The following is a 21,322-nucleotide window of genomic DNA, read 5'->3' as shown; positions in this document are numbered from 1 at the left end:
CCCAGTGTATCCTGTAGCTACCACCTTTCCAATTCCTCTTCCTATGTTATCTTTCCCAGTTAGAATGTGAGCTCCCAAAAGACTACTTGCTTATATTTGTATGTTCAAAGTTTTTTTTGTCTATTTATCTATAATCTCCTTTATGTAACATACTACGTTTACAAATGCCTTTTTCCAAAAGTTACATCATTTAATCCTCAGTGTATCCTTGTGAGTAACCTAATGGATTATCCCAGTGTTATGCAACAAAAGGGTCAGAGGCTAAATGATCTACCTCAACAACACTCATGTAGTAGACAGCAAATTGAAGAGTCAAACCCACGATTATCTTACTCCAAATCCAGGGCCCTTTTTATGACGCTGTGGATTTGAGTATAATATCTGATGTCAGACAAAGTAGATTAATGATTTTGATCACCATTTCTCAATATCCACAGATATCATCAATGAATAAGCATTTATTAAGTACTGCTATATATCTAGCACTGTGCTGTGTGCTAGTGATACAAAGACCAAAGATAAGACTGCCCCCTATTTAATTTCTTGTATTTGTGCCTGCTATAAGAGAAAATAAAGAAATCAAATTTGTCTAACACATTATAAATACAGTCATAAGGATGAGATTTTTTTTAACCTCTCTCCTCCAAACCATCTGCTTTTCAAGCTTTCCTTTCCACAGAAATGCCCTTTACAATCCACAATTGTTGTCAAGGCAGCATGACAGGAAAAAAAAACCATTGATCTTAAAGTAGTAGTCACTAAAGTTGTTATGGTCACCCTGTAGAATTTACATTCTTCCAATACATTTCCAAATGGTGCCCCTTCCCTTGACTGCTCATACCCACTTCCCTCCACACTCCTCAAGTCACTAGTCAGTCATTACAGTACCTTTCTTTGTATATAGTACTTCACATTTTTCAGAGTACTTATACATACATACATACATATACATATATATAGATATATAGAGATATATGCATCGTATTGTTTTGAGTCTTGTCAAATAGACAGGGAACCTACTCTTGGTCTTGTATTTTGTGGGAGAAAACTAAGTCTCAGAAACATTAAAGGAATTGCCCAAGTTTGTATGAATAGTGGCAGAATCAGGGTTTAAATTCTTTACTCTTAGTATAGAGCATGAAAGTTCCCAGGTAAGCCATACATTATAGTGAAAATGAAAGCTTCTGATTCTTGGGAGATCCACGTTGATTTCTTTTAGCATCTGACTATGTAAACCAGCAAATACTTAGCAGTTAAAAATTATAGAACAAGTGTTCTTTTTCACTCTATTTTTTTTATTAGGACTTATGATTTCATTGGTATAAGAAACTCTCAGTGAGGAAATTCTTTCCATCATTACCGATGTGTGTGTATTTTTCAACTTATAATCAGAGAGAGTGACCAGAGGGATGAAGGACTGAAATAACTTGACCAGTGTCACCCAGGCAGGCTGAGTTAAAGGCTGAACCTGAGTTGATTCTGAGGTTGCTAAAACGTTTTCACTTTTGTCATGCTATAAAAGGTTCACATTTTGATCACCCTTTTTAATGACAAAAAAGTATCAGTTTTAGGAAAGTTAATATGGCATTAGAAATTTCAGTATCCAGGGTATTCTTGAAGAAAAGTAGGCCTACTCAGTTTCATAGGTGACAACTTTTCCCTTAAAAAAATTAAACAAAAGATTCCTTTCTTTCCAAGAGAATAATTGGGGGGAGCTGACAGTTCTTGTCTTATTGTAGCTAATGAAATCTTTGAGTTGACATTTTTTTGAGGAAAATTATGGATGGTGCCACAAAGTAAAGTATTTTGCATGAAAAATGAAGCCAGTAAATGTCAAATATATAAAAGGGCTTCCCAGGAAAAATACCGCTTTTCACTAATAGGAAACAAGCATTTTCCAAATTTTTGCATGAGTGGAGAGTGCATTGTATTATGACTCTTTCTCAGAACACAATCTCCCACATTTGGACATAAGTACTACAAAGGTAGGATGATGAATTGCTATCAAAATGCCCTAAATTATTTTCAAATAACCCGTATCCTACTTGGGATTCTCATTTCCTACCTTATCTTTAAGACAAATGAATAAGTGTTCAAAAAAAATTGTCCTTACCAGAAGATTTGCTTTTTGTTCTATAGCGGACAATAGGACTCATACAAAGCTTCTAAATTTGGAGCACCTGAAAATGTCAAGTAATTGAGTCAATGTAATTCAATTTGATACACATTTATTAATCACATACTGTATATAATCTTTGTGGTAGCAAAGGAGCTAATGACAAAGGTGAAAAAGGCACTACAATTCTTGCCTGTAAAAAGTTAAATTAGGAATCCCCCTTATAGAAAGAATTATGTTGAGTATGATCATTGTTCCATAACAGTCTGAACTAAATCCTCTGAGGAGGTTAAGGCATAAGAGGTAACTTCTAGCTGGTGGTAATTTATAAAGATAAACAAAATATGATTAAACACACTTGATTTGATATTGTACTATTAAAACTGGAATTGTTAAAGAAAATTATAAAGTAGTCAGAAGTAAAAGTGGGGAAAGGGGGAAGAGGCATCTAGTTGGGTAGGAGATAGAATGCCTGGTGTGGAGTCAGAAAGACTCACCTTCTGTGTTCAAATCTGTCCTCAGACACTTACTAGCTGTGTGACCCTGGGCAAGTCACTTAACCCTGCTTGCCTCAGTTCCTCATCTATAAAATGAGCTAGGAAATCTAATAACTCTGCCAAGAAAACCCCAAATGGGGTCACAGAGAGTCAGACATGACTGAAAAAATGACTGAGGGCTAAAATGAAATGTAAGTGCCTTTGTCAGTATTTCTATTAATTACCACTTACCTATTATTTGTCAAACTTTAATGCTTTAAGAATAAGAATGATATAGTTGATGGGATAAAGCTGGGAGTCCAGAAGAGTTGGGTTCAAGTCCTGCCCCTCAAATATATGTCTGCATCATCAGAGAAGTCATTTAACCTGTAAGTGTTCCTGACTGTTATAAAAGTATAAGAGAAGAAGGCAATGAAGGGAGGAGAGAGAGAGAGAGAGAGAATTAATAGTAGTTTACTACCAGCAGTCTGAACATATAAACATTCAGATATGACAGCCTCAGAAGAGAATGTACTCAAGTTTGGAGTTTATACAAACAGATGAGAAACCATTGCAAATTAAAGTCTAATAACAGATATTTTCACTGTTATTGAAGTACTAACTTTCTATTCCCTACACAGCAGTCAATAATCAAATAGCAATTGTATTTGAAGTAGAATGTCAGGAAGAATATTGAGCTAAGTCCTAAGGACCCAAGTTCAAAATTGAGCTCTGATATTCAAAATCTGAATAACATTGAGCCAGCTACTTCATCCACATGGGTTTCATTTTCCTTATTTGTAAAATGAGGTAGGGTAGATTAGATGTTAACTAATTTTTCTTCCACTCTAGATTCCAACTTTAGATCTTTGATTCTTTTAAGATTCCCTTCTTCAAGTGTGTACTAAATGCCCATTTTATACTCTCCAAGCCACAATGAACATAGGATCATAAATTTAGAGCTAGAAGAGATCTAACAAACTATTAAGTCCAATGTCCTAATTTTACAGAAAAGGAAATTGAGTCCCCAAAAGAAAATGTGACTTGTCCAAAGTTACAAAGATGGTAAAGTGAAGAACTGGTTTTCAAGCCTAGATTCTCTAATTCCAGATCGAGTATTTCCTCCTGAGAGAAATAATTATTTGTGTCTCATTAATAGCTAATTACTAAATTGGGAAGACCCCAGTTATTCCCCTGTCCTATTTCCTTGTCCAATCTCTCCTGGTGATGAAAGTAGGACTAACATTTTACTCATTCTGGGTTTTGCTACTCCACCCAAATAGATCTTATTTCTAATCTAAGGTGAAACTCCCTCTGCTCAGATTTGGGCTGGGGATAAATTCTTTGAATAGATTACCCAAGGCTGGGGTTAATTTAGAGGTAAATTGAATAATCAGAGTTCATTAGGATAGGTTCATCCCCTCATTGTAATATTCATTCTGTCATTAATTGTTAACCAATCAGAGTTGATTGCCACCCTTGGGAATACCCCTCTCACGAGGACATATAAACTGTGAACCTGCCACTATTATTGTCTTTGGCATTTCAGAGTGCCACAGACCTCCTTTTATTAAAATACTAGCATTATTAATAAAATGATTAAATTACCCAGAAATTATGTGTCTTAAACTGGTCTTCTCAACATAAATACTTCAGGGAAGAAAAGAGGACATAATTGACATTTGCATAGAACTAAACTAGCAGGAAAAAGCATTCCAGGAAAGAGAAATGGCATCCATAACAGGAGAGGGGGAGAAATATATATGTGGAATATTTAGTGAACACACACAAGTTTCTAATATTCAGGTACAAATGATTTTTTTTTCTTCCTTCTTCCTTTTGTTCATCCCTCTCAACCTTCTTTCCTCTCTCCCTTCTTTCCTCCCTCTCTCCTCTTTTCTTTCTTTTCCTTCATTTTATTCTTTCTCAATTTTTCTCTTTCCCCTCTCTCCTTTCCTTCTCTCTCTCTCTCTCTCTCTCTCTCTCTCTCTCTCTCTCTCTCTCTCTCTCTCTCTCTCTCTCTCTCTCTCACATCTCCTTTCTTCTTCCTTTCCTCTCTTCTCCTTTCATTTTCTAAAGACTGAGTCTTCATATCTTCCTCATGCTAGAAGGCAGGAACTATTTGTGGACCTATTACAGATTTCACTCTAATCAGAATAGAATGGATGGAGCTCCATTTTCTGATAACCCCTCCTTGAGAAACCAGATGACTGTCTGTTTCTGGGGACTGACCTCAGTAATACTAAAGTACAGATATTCTCTATGATTAGCTCCATGTAGCTGAGCACCCCTGAGCTCAAGACATCCACCAGGTTCAGGCTTTCCAGTGCCAGATTGCAGGTATGCACCACCATATCCCTCTATTTCTTCTCCATGTTCTAAGATACCATATTCTATCATAAGTTTCAGACTCTAAAAAGTAAACAAGTAAAAACAACTCATATACGATCAGAAGCATGTTTTGAGTAGAAAGGGGGAAAAGTCAGAATGAAGAAGTAAAAAAAAACCAGAATACGTCCTCTGTTGAAGTAGAATTGACAAATATGGGAATAGAGCAGTCACCTACTCTTTACAAGGCAACAAACTGTGTATTTTGTGGGATACAAAAGAAGTAAAAGGTAATTTCTTCTCTAAGTGGGCATGAAGAACTCAAGGGCCCGAAACAAGTGAAGACTTCATTTACAGAGCAGCATCTGACAAGAGCAGATTAATATAGTACACACTGAACCTAGAGTACAGATGGGGTGCTGAGTACAGAAGTGAAGAGATTAAAGTCATATTAATCATGAAAGGCAGGAACAATAGGAAAGAACCTTGACATTTCAGCATGGAATCTTATGAAAGACTTGAGAAGGGGAATGGAAAAGGAGGAAAGGTGGATATATTTTAGCTTTTATACTTTTAAGGACTAGAAGATGAAGTCCAGACTGGATTAGTATAGGAAGGCAAAAGTCAAATTTAAGAGATGCCCAAATTACAGTTTCATGGCAGAATTTTATTATATTCAATGAAATGTCAGAGCTGTTTCTCTAGGATTTTTTTCCTCCTTTTTATAGGGATAGATGACTTTGTGAATTGAAAACAGATGTTTATGCTACTCCGATGCATTGGATTAATTATGCATTTCTTTGCAAGTATCCTGTCCCAGATACTATTGTCTCTGTAACTCTGAGCAAGTCACCTAACCTCTCTAAACCTTGTTTTCCTCATCAGTAAAATGGGAATAATAATGACATCTATCCTCTCTATATTGTGAAGATAACTAAGATTATGTATGTAAGGCACTTCACAAACTTTACAACACAGAAATAACAACAAAAAACCCCTGCTATTATTAATGGTTTTGTTCTTGCTTTTTTATTATCTCATGGGATTCAGATATAAAATTCATAATCCTAATGTTTCCAAAATTGAATGCGTGGCAGACTATTGAATGGGTGGATTAAATGATTGCTTTTTGTTATTGAATAAACATATCGGGATGTAAGCTAATCTCTGTTAGTCTCACAGAAAATATCTCGGGGACAACTTGAGTGGTAGACAGGATGACAAGAATGATCCATGCTTCATTCTGTTACCATGTGCCTTTGATCTATTTTAATGTATTTCCACATTTTCTTAGATTATGAATATTTGGTATAACACATTTATTACAAATATTGTTCTTAAATATTTGTGAAATATTTTTACATCTGGATAATGGTGGACAACAGTCTTATCTGTGCTGATGCTCTACTTCCAATAATGTTTATTTGTTGAATCATCAAGCCTGTTGTAGGGAGTTTATTTATAATAGAAGATTTGAGTTTTTTGTTTGTGAAGCATAGTGAACTTTTAATATATAAATCTGGCCATTGGGATGGTGGAGGTGGTGATGTGGTGGTAGTGGTAATAGTATTTACATAATACTTCAGAGTTTGTGAAGTGCTTGACAAATATTTCACTGGATTCTCACAATCCTGTGAGATAGGTGCCACTATGATTCCCATTTTACATTCTATAACTTGCCCAGGATCACACAGATAAGTAAGAGTTTGAGGTCAGATGTTAACTCAGGTCTCCCAGACTCCAGGTCTAACACTCTATCCACTGTACCACCTAGCTGCCTCATGTGTTTCTAGATATTTGGAAGATGCTAAATTTGTTGAGACTGCAGCATTGTGCTGTGTAGTTGATACACTTTCCTTGTAAAAATTATTAGTAATAATTATCATTATTATATTTATACTGTTGCATAAATTCTGTGTACAGACAGCATGGTGTTGATAAAAACTTTAATTTGTAGTCAGTAATACCTGAGTTCCAGACCTATCTCTGGGAAATACTAACTGTATAGCTAGAAAAATCACTTTTACTCTTAGTACACTAGGATACTGAGATTTAATTTGCATAACATTTGATAATACTTATTAGTAGAGAACATTTACTCTATTATGGATAAAATCACCAGTCTAGATCAAGACTGGTTTTAAAAAATGTTAGTTCCAATAAGTATATCTCACTTTTCATTGTATTAGGGGCAACTAGGTAATACAGAGGATAGAGCACTGAACTTGGAATCAGGAAGACCTGAGTTCAAATCTGACCTAATGTGCGTACTATCTATGTGACCCCTGGATAATGTACTTTAAAAAAAAAAAAACTCTCTTTGCCTCAGTTTCCCTATCTGTAAAATGGGGATGATAATAATAGCACCTACCTCCCTACTTCCCAGGGTCAAGTGAAATAAAAAAGCTATTATTGTTATATACTGTTATCCTCAGTTCCTTGTGCATAAGTGCTTGATAAATTGATAAATGCTTCCTTTATTGTATTGATCCCACCTCCTCTCTGCCAATATGTAAATATAGTGAAGGCAAAGTAGAGTGACTAGGATGAGGATTGTTTGGGGAATATCGAGGAGATCAAGCAGTTGATTGACACTTAGATTTTGGATAGCTACAATCCCTCAAAAAATATGACCTTTTATAGAGAGAGGAATGGTTTCAAAACATACAGAAACTTGTAAGATAAGAAAATTTCCCATTCTTGTTCTATGTTAGATAGAGACATTACCTAACTCATGTTGAAAGATTATTTATACTGTAATAAAATGATTTTTAGTTACTTTAAGACAAAGATAGAAGCCCTAGAGAATGGTACTAGTGGCTCCCCACTACATTTTGTCTCACGGTCCCCTCCCCTCAATTAGAAGTGGCTAAAAAATGTTATCCCCTACCTTGAGCAATAACTATGCAAAAAATAATTCTAGAACTTTGCTAATTTCCCCCCTTGAGTTTGCATCCAAATCTGCAAACCTTACCCACTTGCCTCGTATAAAGATGTTTCCTAGAGCCCAGTGTAATGCTTCACTTAGCCTAGACCAGACCAGCAGATTTTTGAGAGTGACAGTCTAGGTCCTTCAGAAAATCCTAGTCTCTCCTTCCCCTCTTCTGTGCCTATGATCGGTAACATCCTGCTTACCCATCTGCTTTCACTTTCACTTCAAGGGTTCCTCCAAATTCCCTACTGAGCTGTACTCAATAAAGAGCTACGTGGTAATAACTAGAAATAAGAGCTGCATAGGTCAAATGCTTTCTCATGCTGGAACAAGCCTAAAGTTAGAAATATTAGTACATTAGAAATCATGGTTTTATTCCCCAGACGCACACATTCACACAAAGGTACACATGTATACATACACATCTACATGTACACACATTCATCTGTGTTCTGGACCTCATTGAATCTGAAAGGTGTTTTAATTTTAAGCTTTTGCTGAGTCTATGCAGAAAATAATTTAGAATCATAGTCTATTCTTTGATCTCACATGTGCTTACATTTCTGTAAAATCACTCCATAGAAAGTCAGGACAATGTCAGTCAGTCAGGGGGGTTTTCACTTGCAGAGCAAAGCATATAAGAATTTAATTCCCTTGGGTTTTACCTTAGATAAGTTCTTTCTAAAACAGGTTTTGTAGGCATAACCTAAATAGAAGATATATTTTGAAGTATCTTCACAGTTGTGTAGATATGTGGTAGAAAGAGCACTAGATTCACAATCAGGTGACCAAAGTGTAAATCTAAGCTCTGCCAAACTGTCTGTAAATTTTGGGAAATCCTTTAGTCTCTCAGAAGAGCTTCAATATCCACATCTGTAAAATAAGGATAATATTTTTACTGTATGTCTTCTAGGACTGTTATTATGAAAAACAGTGAAACTTAAGGTACAATGGAAATCACCATTTTCATCATCTCACAAATGTTTAAATCTTCAATAAAATGTAATAGCACAATTTTACTGTATGTTCAAATCTCAATATGTGTGTGTAATCTCTTTGATGTGTGTACCTGCTAGTGGTGCAGATCCTAATTCCTTCAAACTTGTTCATCATATGGACCATGATCCATATTCTCCTATAAATTTGCCACAGATATACACACAATAGGCTGTAAAATTCCTCACTTTTTCTTGTCATTATGAAGATGCTGAAGGGCCTCTTGGACTGTCGGGGCCCTAGATTCTAGGGTATCCCTTGTTATCATCTTTTTGCTTATAGGTTTCTTTGATCACGTCCTTAATTATATCATACTATATACCTATTCAAATTAGCCTTAATGTTTGTACTTTTTTTATAAGAAGTTAGGGGACAGTTTCAGATGTTTTATAGAAGCCCAATTTATATGAGTTGACAGAATTCAGCAGATCTCAGGCTAGGATCTGTACCACCAATATGATATTCATACTACCTACCACGGCCATGGATATCCTGGCACAATTTTGAATGCTGAAATACCACAGACTCTCCACATGGAAGACAGAACCAAAACATTTATTTGGACACCAGAAAACCCAATCCATCATAGTAATAAAAATACACAATAACAATGCAGAAGGCAACACTGTCCCCAAGCCTTCCCCTGCTAGGCTTCCCACAAACCAGCTCCCTTAAACAAAATCACAAACAAGCTCTTTCACTCACACTAGCCAGCTGCCTTGCATCCTTCCTAGCTCTGAGTGCTCTCACCACTAACTTCCTCTCAGCTCTGCTCTAGCTCTGTCTCTTCCTGTTCCACCCATTCAGCAAATTTCTCCCCACCCCAGGTCCCATGTGATTCAGACTTCTATGTGACCCAGGCAGGTCATATGGACCTATTAATGAATGAGAAAAATCTCTCCATTTAAATTACCATTACAGGAGCATGTTAAACTGTAGCAACCAAGTGTCCAGTTTAAATATAATGATTCTATAAAGCCTAGATTATCAGTATGAAGTGAAAATGAAATGAACAGAAGAAATTGCTAGAAAAAATGATTTATTTCTCTGGCACATGGTCAAGTTTCCCTGATAGGAGAACAGAGAAATCACCACATACGGGATTAAAGAAAAAATTATTTTAAGGCATTAAACATAGAACGAGGTGAAAGTTTTGCACCTTCTGTCTTGTGTGGTATCATTTGTGAAGTTCTAATGGAGAACAGCAAATAGAAATAGTATTTATGGAGCAAATAGATCAGCATTACATATGAAAGATTATCACCTCTATTCTCAGGTAACAAAACATCTGATAATTGTCTGTAACAGTTGAGAAAATATATCATGATGTGGAGGAAGTTCTAATTTTTTGCCTCAATGAATTCTTGGAAATTACTGTCTCAGAAAAGAGAATTCCAAAATATGGACCTTTCTCCCTATGTAGCATTGAATCATTGTACATGTTTTAGTTGTCTAATTACACAATTAGATGGTTATCATACATAATAAGATACAAGTGCTAATAATAGTTTGGGGGGCAGTGTGGGGAAAAGCAATGAAAAGAAAAGACTCAGTCTCTGGACTAACAGTCCTCCATAGCTGAAGCTGTGATGAAAGGATTTAGGTGAAAAAGAGGAATCTTGTTTTTAAATCCTATCAAATTAGCAGATGGAGATAAAGGTAATAAAGAGTACAGACTGGGTGTGCCCCACGATTTGATGAGTAATTTCCTAAATCACTGTAATTTAGTAAGTTTGGTTCTAGTTTAGAAATGAAGACATATACATATATATATGTATATATATATATATATATTCTCTGTCCTTCTCTCTCTCTCTTTCACACACACACACATACACACACACACACACACACACACACACACACACACACACACACTTGCTCTCTCTCTCATTCTCTTGCTGTCTAGCTCTTTTGCTCCTGATTCTTCCCCTTCCCCCTTTCCCTTTTCCTGTTCGCTTATTAAATTGATTGCTCTAAGATACCAAGTTCCTCTTAATTTTAGACAAAGAAACTTCATTCAGAGAGGCTGTGACTTGTCCAAGGACACATAGATAGTAAGAAATCAATTTAGGATTCAAAACTAGGTCCTCTGTTTCCAAGTTTTGTTTCCTTTCCATTATATCTGCATGTGTTATAGGAGACAGCTACCAACACATTAATGTTTTCCAGCTCCTTTATGCATCTTGCCCTGAAAAATGGAAATTCAACCTAGAAGAACAGATTATGAGTTTTTTTAGTTGATTTTTTTTCTAAAGTTGTCCAGAAATTCTCAGACACATATAATAATGAAATATTTTCAAAGGAATATTGAACAGCAGTTTGTTTTAAAAATGTGTTTTCTCTTTGGTTGAAGATTCTATTTGAAGTATTTGTACCTAATTTTTGTGAATTAATAAAAAATTTGCATGTATTTTGGATGATGTAGTGTACCCTGTTTTGAAATTCACATTAGTACAATTTGATTCTTAACTGCAATTAAAAAACAGAAAAATCCAGTACTTTTCTATTCATCAAATGTCTCACAAGTAACAGTAAATTCAAATCCACTGTATTAAGCATTACATAATTGAAAAGCCACATAAAACACTGAAAATCAGATCTGTGAGAAATATGCACAGTTAAAACAAATATATCAAGTATTGTACTTCTTAAACTACTGTTTGATAAAGATGCTTCCTTTCCACAAACAGTAAAATCATAGAATGGTGCAAGGATTTAAAAAAGCTTTACAAAAGCTTAATTCCGGTTGTATTTTCCTGAGGGAGGTGGCAAAGGGTAATTCCTTCCAGAGCCATATCTCTCTCTCCCTCCATGATCATCACGTCTTGGTGGATAACCGCCTGGGCCTCCAAGTAGTTGATATTGATTTGGCTGAAATGCTGCATTTTGGGATCATAGCATACGGTTTTCAAGACAGTAAAGGTTCAGCTGCAGCTCTGTCAAATCTTGATTGATGGAAAAGGTCAGTGGGGCCTCTTCAGGAATCATGTGTTCTCATATTGGACATAAGCTTTGGAATCTCTGCCTGTCCTTTTATCATTGGCCTATAAATTTCTCTGGTAATATCCAGGTGGTGCAGCATTGTTGTAAGGTCCACCTCCTGCACCTCTTGGCATATTCTGACCTGGTGTTCAGTGCTGACTGATTTAAGTGAACTGGCTAAACTGACCTTCTGTCTGGGTTAAAGCCAAGCTGTGGTCTCCATTGCTGAATTTTTCCCAATCATCAAACCTGAGTACAGTTGCAGGTTTTCCTGCTTCTGATAGCACTATAGCTTTAAAAATGTTAATATTTGGCAAACTGTGGATCTTTAACATTAATACTGATTGTAGTGTTCTGTGCCAAATCTCACTACAGTAGAACAGGAGAATATACTATTTGACCTAGAAGAATAGTTTCTTCATGTAAAGTAAGTTTTCCTTGGATCCCATGACAAAGTTCAGGTCGTGAATCTACTGCCTCTGTGGAACCTGTTTTGTATAGTTCTGAAAGCAGATCACTGAGTGGATGGTGTTTCCCAACAAACATTACATCACCACCAAGACTATTTCTTCTATTTTTATCAGGTGCAAGGTCAGGATAAACTTTCCCAGAGCAACCCTCAGTGGACATTCATCAACAAAAGATAATAGAGCAACACTTTGCCAAGCATATTTCTTCCCATTCAAATCAGGTGCAAAATCTTCAGGATGGAAGTCAATATATTGCATTCAAGGTCACTCATGGGCTTCTACCCCCAGATAGGTAGAAAGATGCCACTTGCAGATGGAAACATTCCCAATAGTTTAAATGGTCTTGTAACCTTTTTCAGAATCAGAGGCCCCATCTGCAATACCATCAAAGTCTGAAACAAATTGTGGTAGTGAAAAGGGTAATACTACTTCCAGGAACCACAGCCCTGGTAACAATGTTGAAGAACCCAACATAGTCCTTCAACATAAGACTGTACAACTTTATGATGAAATTTTTCATCAGCTGCTTCAACATCAGATTTATTCTTATAATACCATTGCTTCCAAAGAGATTTCCATAATAACCTGATGTTATCTTCTGGCTTAGATTCATTGTCACTCTATTCTGCTTTTTGTTTAATACATCCTCCTGGAGATAGGGAGCCATCAGAAATGAAACTCACATTGGTAGATAGATGTTAAAGGGCTAGAGTTATTGTGCATTCTCATTTCATAGGTCACTTGTCTTGATTACTGACTATTTGAGATCTATGTGAATTTCTTGCACTCAAGGCTCGAGGGCTGGCTGATCTCTCTTTATTCTTTTTGCCTTCTTTTAAAACTTTACTCATCATCCTTTCTCCTTTTAAAAATGCTATCCTCAACTTCACCAATAGTTAACACAATCCTTTGTATTCTCTGTAGATAGATGTAACCTCTCTCTGTAAGCTTCCTCTTCCCCCACTTTGGATATCACATTTTTGTATATATTAACTAAATGGTTAATTGCCCCTTCCTTAATTTCAAAGATGGCAAATGTGGAAGGAAGTCATTTCCCACAAAACAAAAAACAAAAAAACCCAGTCATTGTTGTTCATCTCAATAGCAAAAGAAAATGACAGGTTGGTCATAGTTAAATCTCTTTCTAAATACTCACAAAGCACATTTAACCAAATGTAGATAAACTCACCTTCTGAAGCAGGAAGGCTTTCTTTAAACTGATCATGCTCTCCCTATCTTTCCCTTGGCAAACCCTGGCAGTCCTGGACCTTGTGCCTGAGCTTATTAGAAAAACCACATGGTTTTCGGTTGTTGTGTTTGAATTCTTCCCTAACAATTGGAAGGTTGGTTCGTGTGTAGTAAATCCAAGCATAATGAGATCAGCATCCACTCAACATAAGCAATGATGAATGTCTGGGTCATGGTTAGGTTGAACTCTTTGTCTTCCAATATAATTCATGACTTTATGTTCTTCTTCACTAGGAGGACTAGCATCAGATAAAATAACTCAATTTTTTTCCATCTAGGGTCATTATCTAAATGATCAGCAATTTAATATTGAAGGCATTTAGCAAGATTGTCTATGAACTCAGTTCCTGGTGTAATACAATTGCTGTTAAATCTGTTTTTGATCCCTTCTGGAGGAAGAAAGCCACCTTTTGATACTATTTCTTCCTTGACTTGTTGCTTCTCCACTGTTGCTTCCATTCCTTTCTTTGATTCTCTAAGTATCCGGGAATGCTCCTGGTTCATTTTTGCACGTGGAACTATACCATATCTTACCATGTAGAGAAGTCATCTTGGTCTTAATATATTGAAGAGTCTGTCAATATATTCAAAAGCTGCAAACATCATTTCACCTTCAATTTTTGGTGAGAGTTTGTCTTCAGGATGTGTACAAGGATGGATGATTCCATTCATATCCAAATACAGATTATCAAACTCTACTTCATTTGGATTAGGCTTACTGGTTACTGGTGTGAACTTGACACCATTGAATTCTTTTGGCTTTTCCTCCACACAGTTCAAAATGATGGATAGATATTTGTGGCTCAGCCAGTGAAAGAAAACCAGGACTTCCATGGTGTCAGCCAGGCACTTTTTAAGTTGGTAAACCTGAATTGGAGTAGGTGGTAGTGGTGGAGGGGGGTAGTTAACAGGTTTTATATGTTGATCCTCATATCCTTGGTATTTTCTACAAGTATAAAGGGTTTTATGCATTAATGTCAATAATAATAAATATGAGTATAGTATTGCCAACATATTATACAATACAATATTAATATGGTATATTAACATTGATTAATTTCTGTTATTATTAATGCACACCTGTAATTTAAATTACTCTAGAAAGTCTGTGGAAATTTAAAAATCCTGTTTTCCAATAAGTGTTCATAGTATGTTTTATAATTTGTTCTACTCTTAGCTCAACTTTTTACAATTATCGGATTTCTATTAAAGCTCTTGAAACAGCTGAGAATAGATAAGAAAAAGAGAAGGGAACAGAAGAAAAGATAAGAGAAAGGAAGAGAAAAGAGGAGAGGAGAGGAGAGCAGAGCAGAACAGAGGGCAAGACAAAGCAAGGCAAGACAAAAAAAACAAACAAACAAACACTTGTTTGGTGAAGAAGCAACTTCTGAATGCCCTGAAACATGAAGATAAAACCTGATGTACTATTATTGCTAAACTTGTGCTATGCATGCTCACATGCATGTCCCTCCCACACACACGGTGATCCACTTAGTTGTCAAAATCAGCTCAAATAGTAAATTTTATTCTGTCCCTAATATATACAGGACATTGACTAGATAAGATTATTGTCCCATCATGCATCAAGGAATTTATAATTTATTTGGGGACATGAGATATGAAAATAGAAAACTGCAAAATAAATCATAAAGTGATAAGTGCACAGGGAATGGAGGAGGAGTGTCTTTTCAAGAAAGTGAGAATTAATTAGAGATAAAAACATAAGAAAAATAGTTAGAAAATGAGTGGAAAGGGAGGGAAAATCAGAATTAATGTCAACTGCCCCACCACAGCAGTGGTCAGGGGTGACAGCAGCCTAGAGCAACTGTAGTACAACTATGGCTACCAGATGAGAAGCCTTTTCAGGGATAGAGAAGTATTAGTGTGGACATGTGAAAAGAACAAAAAATATAAATATATGTGTATGTCTATACATACATGCATATATATACATATATATGTATACAGCATCTGTTTTGTTTAGTTCAGTGTGTTAAATCACTTAGTTTTGTGTGCCACCAAATCTACATGCTTATCTATATCTGTTTCTACAATACAATGAAATAAATCAAGAAGGATAGAAGGAATAAATTTGGAAGATCGCCATATGAAAATATTAGACTAAAATATTGGGGTGGAAATCTTCAACTATATCAGACACCCCAGATTTCTAAAACACGAATCTTCCAAGACGGGCAAAAAACAGGGAGTAACTCTGTCCTTCTCATTTTTAAAGCATGATAGGGGAGGTTTTGCTATATAACCATCAGGTCAGAATGACATAAAAAGGCATTGTTAGTTCCCCTCCACGGACAGAAAGAAAGAAAGAGAGATAAATGGCAAGCATAGTAGATGAAGAACTGGCATTGGAGTCAGGAAAATACATGTACACAAATATATATATATATTTATATATAAATATATATATATTTATATATATATACACACTCATGTGTATATACATATATGCATACACATAAATACACACACATTTACATATTTAAAGCTTAGCATAGTAGCACAGTACATGGTATAGCATAGGCACTGTAAATGCTTGTTCTCTTGCTGTCTTTAAATTGAGGAAATTATGTGTCTGGACAAATTCTCTCTCTTTCATTGAAGTAAATTAGATTATATAATGTGTATAATGCATTGATTTCATTACAGATGCATTGGTTTCAAATATGGGAGAATAATATATGATATGCTCATGTTAAAATTGCTTTTGATTTACAAGGTAATACTTTGAATTAACTTGTAGTGCTTTTTGTTGAAACATTTATTTCTTACTTTTAAAAATACCTGCTAAATATATCCAAATATGAAAAGGAGAAAAAAATAACTTAATATGGATTAAAGTTCTTTGGTTTCAAAATAATTATTTTTAGATAATATCAAATTAGTAAAAATATCTCCCTTTAAACAAAAATCATTTCCTTTTTATGAAATTAGATTGGTCATACTACAAATGTACTTTGATGAAACCCATGATATGGATTTGGTGATGCTAAATGTCCTTTGAGGTGAAAAATAAAATTAATCTTAGACATTCATTAAAAATGCATACCTAGGAATAGGAAAAAAAGTATGAAAGATGTGTTTTTGCAGATATATATAGAGAAAAAAAATTCAGTTACTAGGTTATTTTCAAGCAAAGAGAGATCAGATGATAAAAGTAAACATAATAATAGTAATAGTTGGTATTTACGCAATCCTTTAAGGTTGTAAACCCATTTGTATGTGTTAAATGTAGTCTAGCACTTCAGAAACTTATCTAATACAAAGAAAATAAATGATCTGGCTTCTTTCACTAACTGGCTTTCATATTGCTCGGACTGGTTTTGTACCAGCCTTAGGTCTCATGAATGCTCTGTCAAAGATGCTCCTCTTCCTATGTAGAGGATATCCTGGTGTTGCCTTGGAAATACATTACAACTATTCCTGGAAGTAAGGAAACTTTTCAAAGTTGACTTAAAAACTAAATAGCAATCTTATTTCATAGAATCTTTAGACAGGAATATGCACTGTGTTCTAGGAAGGAAAAACAAACTCCAAGAAAGCAAGAATTGTTTTGATTTTGACCTTTGTAACTCATGTGTGTAGCACTGTGCCCAACATGGAGTAGGTGATCAAGAAATGTTGCTTAAATCAAATTGAATAATCTCAACTTTGATCATGTATATAGCTATTTGCCTTTGTCAGTTATCATCATGCCCTTTCTGTGTATAGCATCTGCATTTTTCTAAACATGAAATGAATTTTTAAATTTTTAAAGTGAATTCTTTTTTATTAAGAATATTTTTTACCCAATTCTCCAATAAACTGCTAAGTGACTGAGACTCACTCATATTTGAAGAGAAAAATCTCTGTCTGCTTCATTTCTCAGTTTTGTGTAATTGGCAGCCAGCCACATGTCCCATTTGTGTTTTCTCCAATGTCTTTTTACTCTCAAAAAAGGCACAAAAATGTGTTGAAGCCATTGGAGGTGAAAGAATGTAGAAAGGGGTAGAGAAAGTTTGAGGGTTATATATTTCATCATACGGGAAAGAGATTTGAAAGAAAAAATAGAAAAGACAATGTGTTGTCACTCAATTAACCTTAATTCTAAAAGTAAGCCCTTAAGGCTGGCTCAGCATATTTACCCATCCCTTAGGACAACAATTTAATTGTGACCAAAGAAAAAAGGCATTAAGAGGCCAAGTACCCAAGCAGACAATAAAATAGGCACACCACTAACTATGAATACTATGTACTAAATTGCAGTTTGTTAGAAATATATATATGTGTGTGGATACAGAAGCACCATAGCCTGGGTCAAGAATACTTAGGTTCAAGTCTGGCCTCTGGAATATACTTGCTAGTTGACCCTAGGCAAATCACTTAACTTCTCAGTGATCCAGGCTATTCTTTAGGTCTATAAATTACAGAGAAGCTGCCAGTCTGCATAAATGGAGTAAGTTTCCACACTCCCATAAAGGTGCAGTAATTAGAAATATCAAGTGTTTGAAAATTTCCACTGTTAAATTGAAAAGTCCTTTTGCCCTGGCCCTTTCTTCTGAATGAACTGATAATATCACTTCCTCAGAGTCTTTTATTAGATTCAGTTAGTGTGAAAAAGACCCTAAATTCAAATTATTTTGAGTATAATGTGGGGAAAAGTCAAGGAACATGAACATTTGTTCTTTTTCCAGTAAAGTAAGTCCTTAATTTTTAGTAGTGACATCCAACTTATATTTAAATACATTAGTTGATGAGATATGGGTTGACTGATCCCTTTTCTATATAAAACAGCCAATTTATAATTTGTAATTGCATTTTGGTGATCCTGTCCCCTGTGGGGTTGAAATCTGAATCAAATATAAGAGCTTAGGACAGAATGTCATATTATCTATTAAAACCAGTAATCAGCAAAGGAGGTAGAAGATGATTTTTTAAATCAATATTGCATGTTACATTTAATAAAATGTATTACATGGACTAAATGCCCAATGTTGCATATGAAAAATAACTTATTAGGCTTCTTAAAGACTAATTTTGGAAGGGAAAATAAGTGAAAATATTATTCAATATTATTCCCTCAAGAAATACATTTTACGCTTGATCCCTATGTAAGAAAATAAAGGCATCTTTCTACAAATTTAAAAAATAAAATTACCTACCACAGTTTATTTATCATTCCTAGGGTAGTTTAGATTAGCAAGGTAAAACTTTTCAACCATGCACAATATTAACTTGTTAAACAATGAATATATAGATATTTAAACTGAATGAGAAAGAATGACCTGGGTCTATATGGGAGGCATCAGCCCTGAAGACAGCTATCCTTGATAAAATAGGTAGTTTGAATCAGTCTTTAGTCAAAATAATTTATGTGGAGAGTGTTCTTAAACTTTTTCTTAGTAAACTTTTTTTTTCTACTTTTTTGAAGTAGTTAGCACACATTAATATCCTGACTTTATTGGCAAGGGCTCTGTAGTATAAAGAGACAGCTTTCCTTGCTGGGAGTGTTCAGGTTGAATGTACACCAAACCAAACATGTAGGTGAACAAGGAAAAAATGTGGCTGTTTGGCATGATTTGACAATAGCCTGAATTCAGTAATAATTGGGGCCTGCTTTTATTTTCATCAAAAGTGTGAACTTGACATTCAGTGCAATCCGATTTTCATAATCTTACCTACAAAGTTTCTCTAAAACAAAGGAGTCACAACTTTCTTTATATTAATATTACAATTATTCTCAGAATAGTAATTTTTCATTTTCTTTCCAAAATGTACTTTATTGTTTTAGGTTAACACACTAAAAACCTCATCCTTGTCTTATATTCCAAATTTCCCATGGGTATTTTATAAGAGTTGCTATTTAGAGACTAAAAGGTTTAGGCAAGCAATAGTAATTATTTCATTGGAGTCACCAACTTGATTTTCCTGCCTCTCAGCTGTCCTTGTTTTCACAGGCCAGAGACCATCTGTCTAGACAGGTGTTATCTCACTGGTATCTAAAAGTAGAAACTGAACATCATTATTTTTTGAGTTCTATTTAGAAACTGCAACTACAGTAATAAAGCTGCTCTGGTCCAAACTGTGCATGGTTACAGATCTCTTCCTTGGAACAGATGGACTGAAAAGTAGCATATTTTGCATGAACCAGCTGTGGACTACAGTAATGAATAAGAGCCGTAGGCAGCACTTACCACTACCTAGCAATGACATCAAAAAACAGTCCAGATGTGTAATATAAAACCTAGTAATATAGGATGATAGATGAAGAATTGAAACAGACATCAGAGGTCATAGAGTAAAGCCTTCTCATTTTGTTTGTGAAAAAAAGGCCATAGAGGTTAAATGACTTACCCAAGGTCATTTAATCCAGGTCATATAACTCCTAAAAAGAGTGTTAATTCACTACACCACACATGACAAATATGATATTCCATCATCGAGAGTTTTTTATAATGTCATTACCATGCAAAAAAAGTCTATGCAGAACATCCATGAATTACAAATAATGATCTTTCATGTAGGTGTTGGGTAAGGTATGTTCTAGAAATCCATAGTTAAAATGCAGATTACCTTGCCCAACAGAAGAGTTGTTTTAGATGTGACTTATGTATGGCTGAAGAATACTATAATTACTCTTCTTCCGCTACATTTTGGGATTAAATGGGCTGTTATGCCCTGTCCTTAATTTCAGGGCTTTAACGTGATTTTAGTGCAATTTTTATAGAAATTTTATTTATATTCTTTCTAGACTTAAACCTCTTCCCCTTATTCCAAGTAAGCATACTTCCTATACTGCGTGCCATTCTCTTTACACACTGCTGTACAGAAAACGTTCTTTCATAGAATGATTAAAGCATGTATTAAACACTTACGGTATACCAAGCACTGTGCTAAGAACTGAGAATACAAATAGAAAAGCAAACAGACCTTTCTCCTGAGAAGGTTCCATTGTTATTAGGGGAGAGAACATATATAGGAAGGTTTAGTTTCAGAATGGATGGAATTCTGAGCATTAGCTAGGGTGTAGCATCAGGGAGATGATATGACCAGAAGACCTAGGGTGCAATATAAGGTCAGATAGCAATTCTCTTGAAAGGCATAGTGGAAGGACAGTTGTTAATGCCCACTGGGCAGTTGTTAATGCTCACTGGACCTGAGCAAACAATTAAAGGGTAGATGATAAGGCTGAGTGGACTACCATCTTAGTGAAATATAATTGGTGACTCCTTACTCGTCCAAACAATGTCTTTAACGAAGGACTTTTAGACTCTGAGGGTCAGATTAAGCAGATGTGGGGATGGAGAGAGAGGTGGGTTAGCATCCAACTGGGTGGAGGTGTGCAATGCTTGGTATTAACTGAGCAATGGGGGTTGAAATTGAGGACCTGAAGGGAAAAGAAATTCTAATAGTGGATTTAATGCTTCCCAGTACATTGAATCTACTAAACATCATTATCAACCTCTTATCAACAGGTATTCTAACTCCATTTATGTCAAAAATATTCATTGATCACCTAATGTTTGCAAACTACTATATTGTATTGGGAATACAAAGAGGGAAAAACTGGCTCTTCCCCTTTTAACCTCAAAAAAGAACTAAGACACAAACATAAATAGTTATAATAGACACAGGATGTGATTAGTGCAAAGAGATCCAGACAATGTGCTCTGAGTTATTTGAGAAGAAGCAGGACGCTACCAGCTAGGAAACCTTGTTTCTGAAAGAAGATTTCGTAAAGAATGTGAAACCTGAGTTGAAATTTCAAGAATAA

At 35.3% G+C, this 21,322-nt stretch overlaps 1 protein-coding gene and 1 pseudogene across 3 annotated transcripts in view; one reads left to right on the top strand and one right to left on the bottom strand.

Annotated features, from left to right (window-relative positions):
- CNTN5 (contactin 5) overlaps window positions 1–21,322 on the top strand; it is a 1,560,624-nt gene that overhangs the window by 105,985 nt on the left and 1,433,317 nt on the right. The window lies entirely within an intron of this gene.
- Window positions 11,588–14,385, bottom strand: LOC140508952 (5'-3' exoribonuclease 2 pseudogene; annotated as a pseudogene).

Source organism: Notamacropus eugenii, chromosome 5, assembly GCF_028372415.1.
Source record: "Notamacropus eugenii isolate mMacEug1 chromosome 5, mMacEug1.pri_v2, whole genome shotgun sequence".
Taxonomy (NCBI): Eukaryota; Metazoa; Chordata; class Mammalia; order Diprotodontia; family Macropodidae; genus Notamacropus; species Notamacropus eugenii.
The sequence above is the reverse complement of the archived record's forward strand: the minus strand, read 5'-3'. Positions and strand labels throughout refer to the sequence as shown.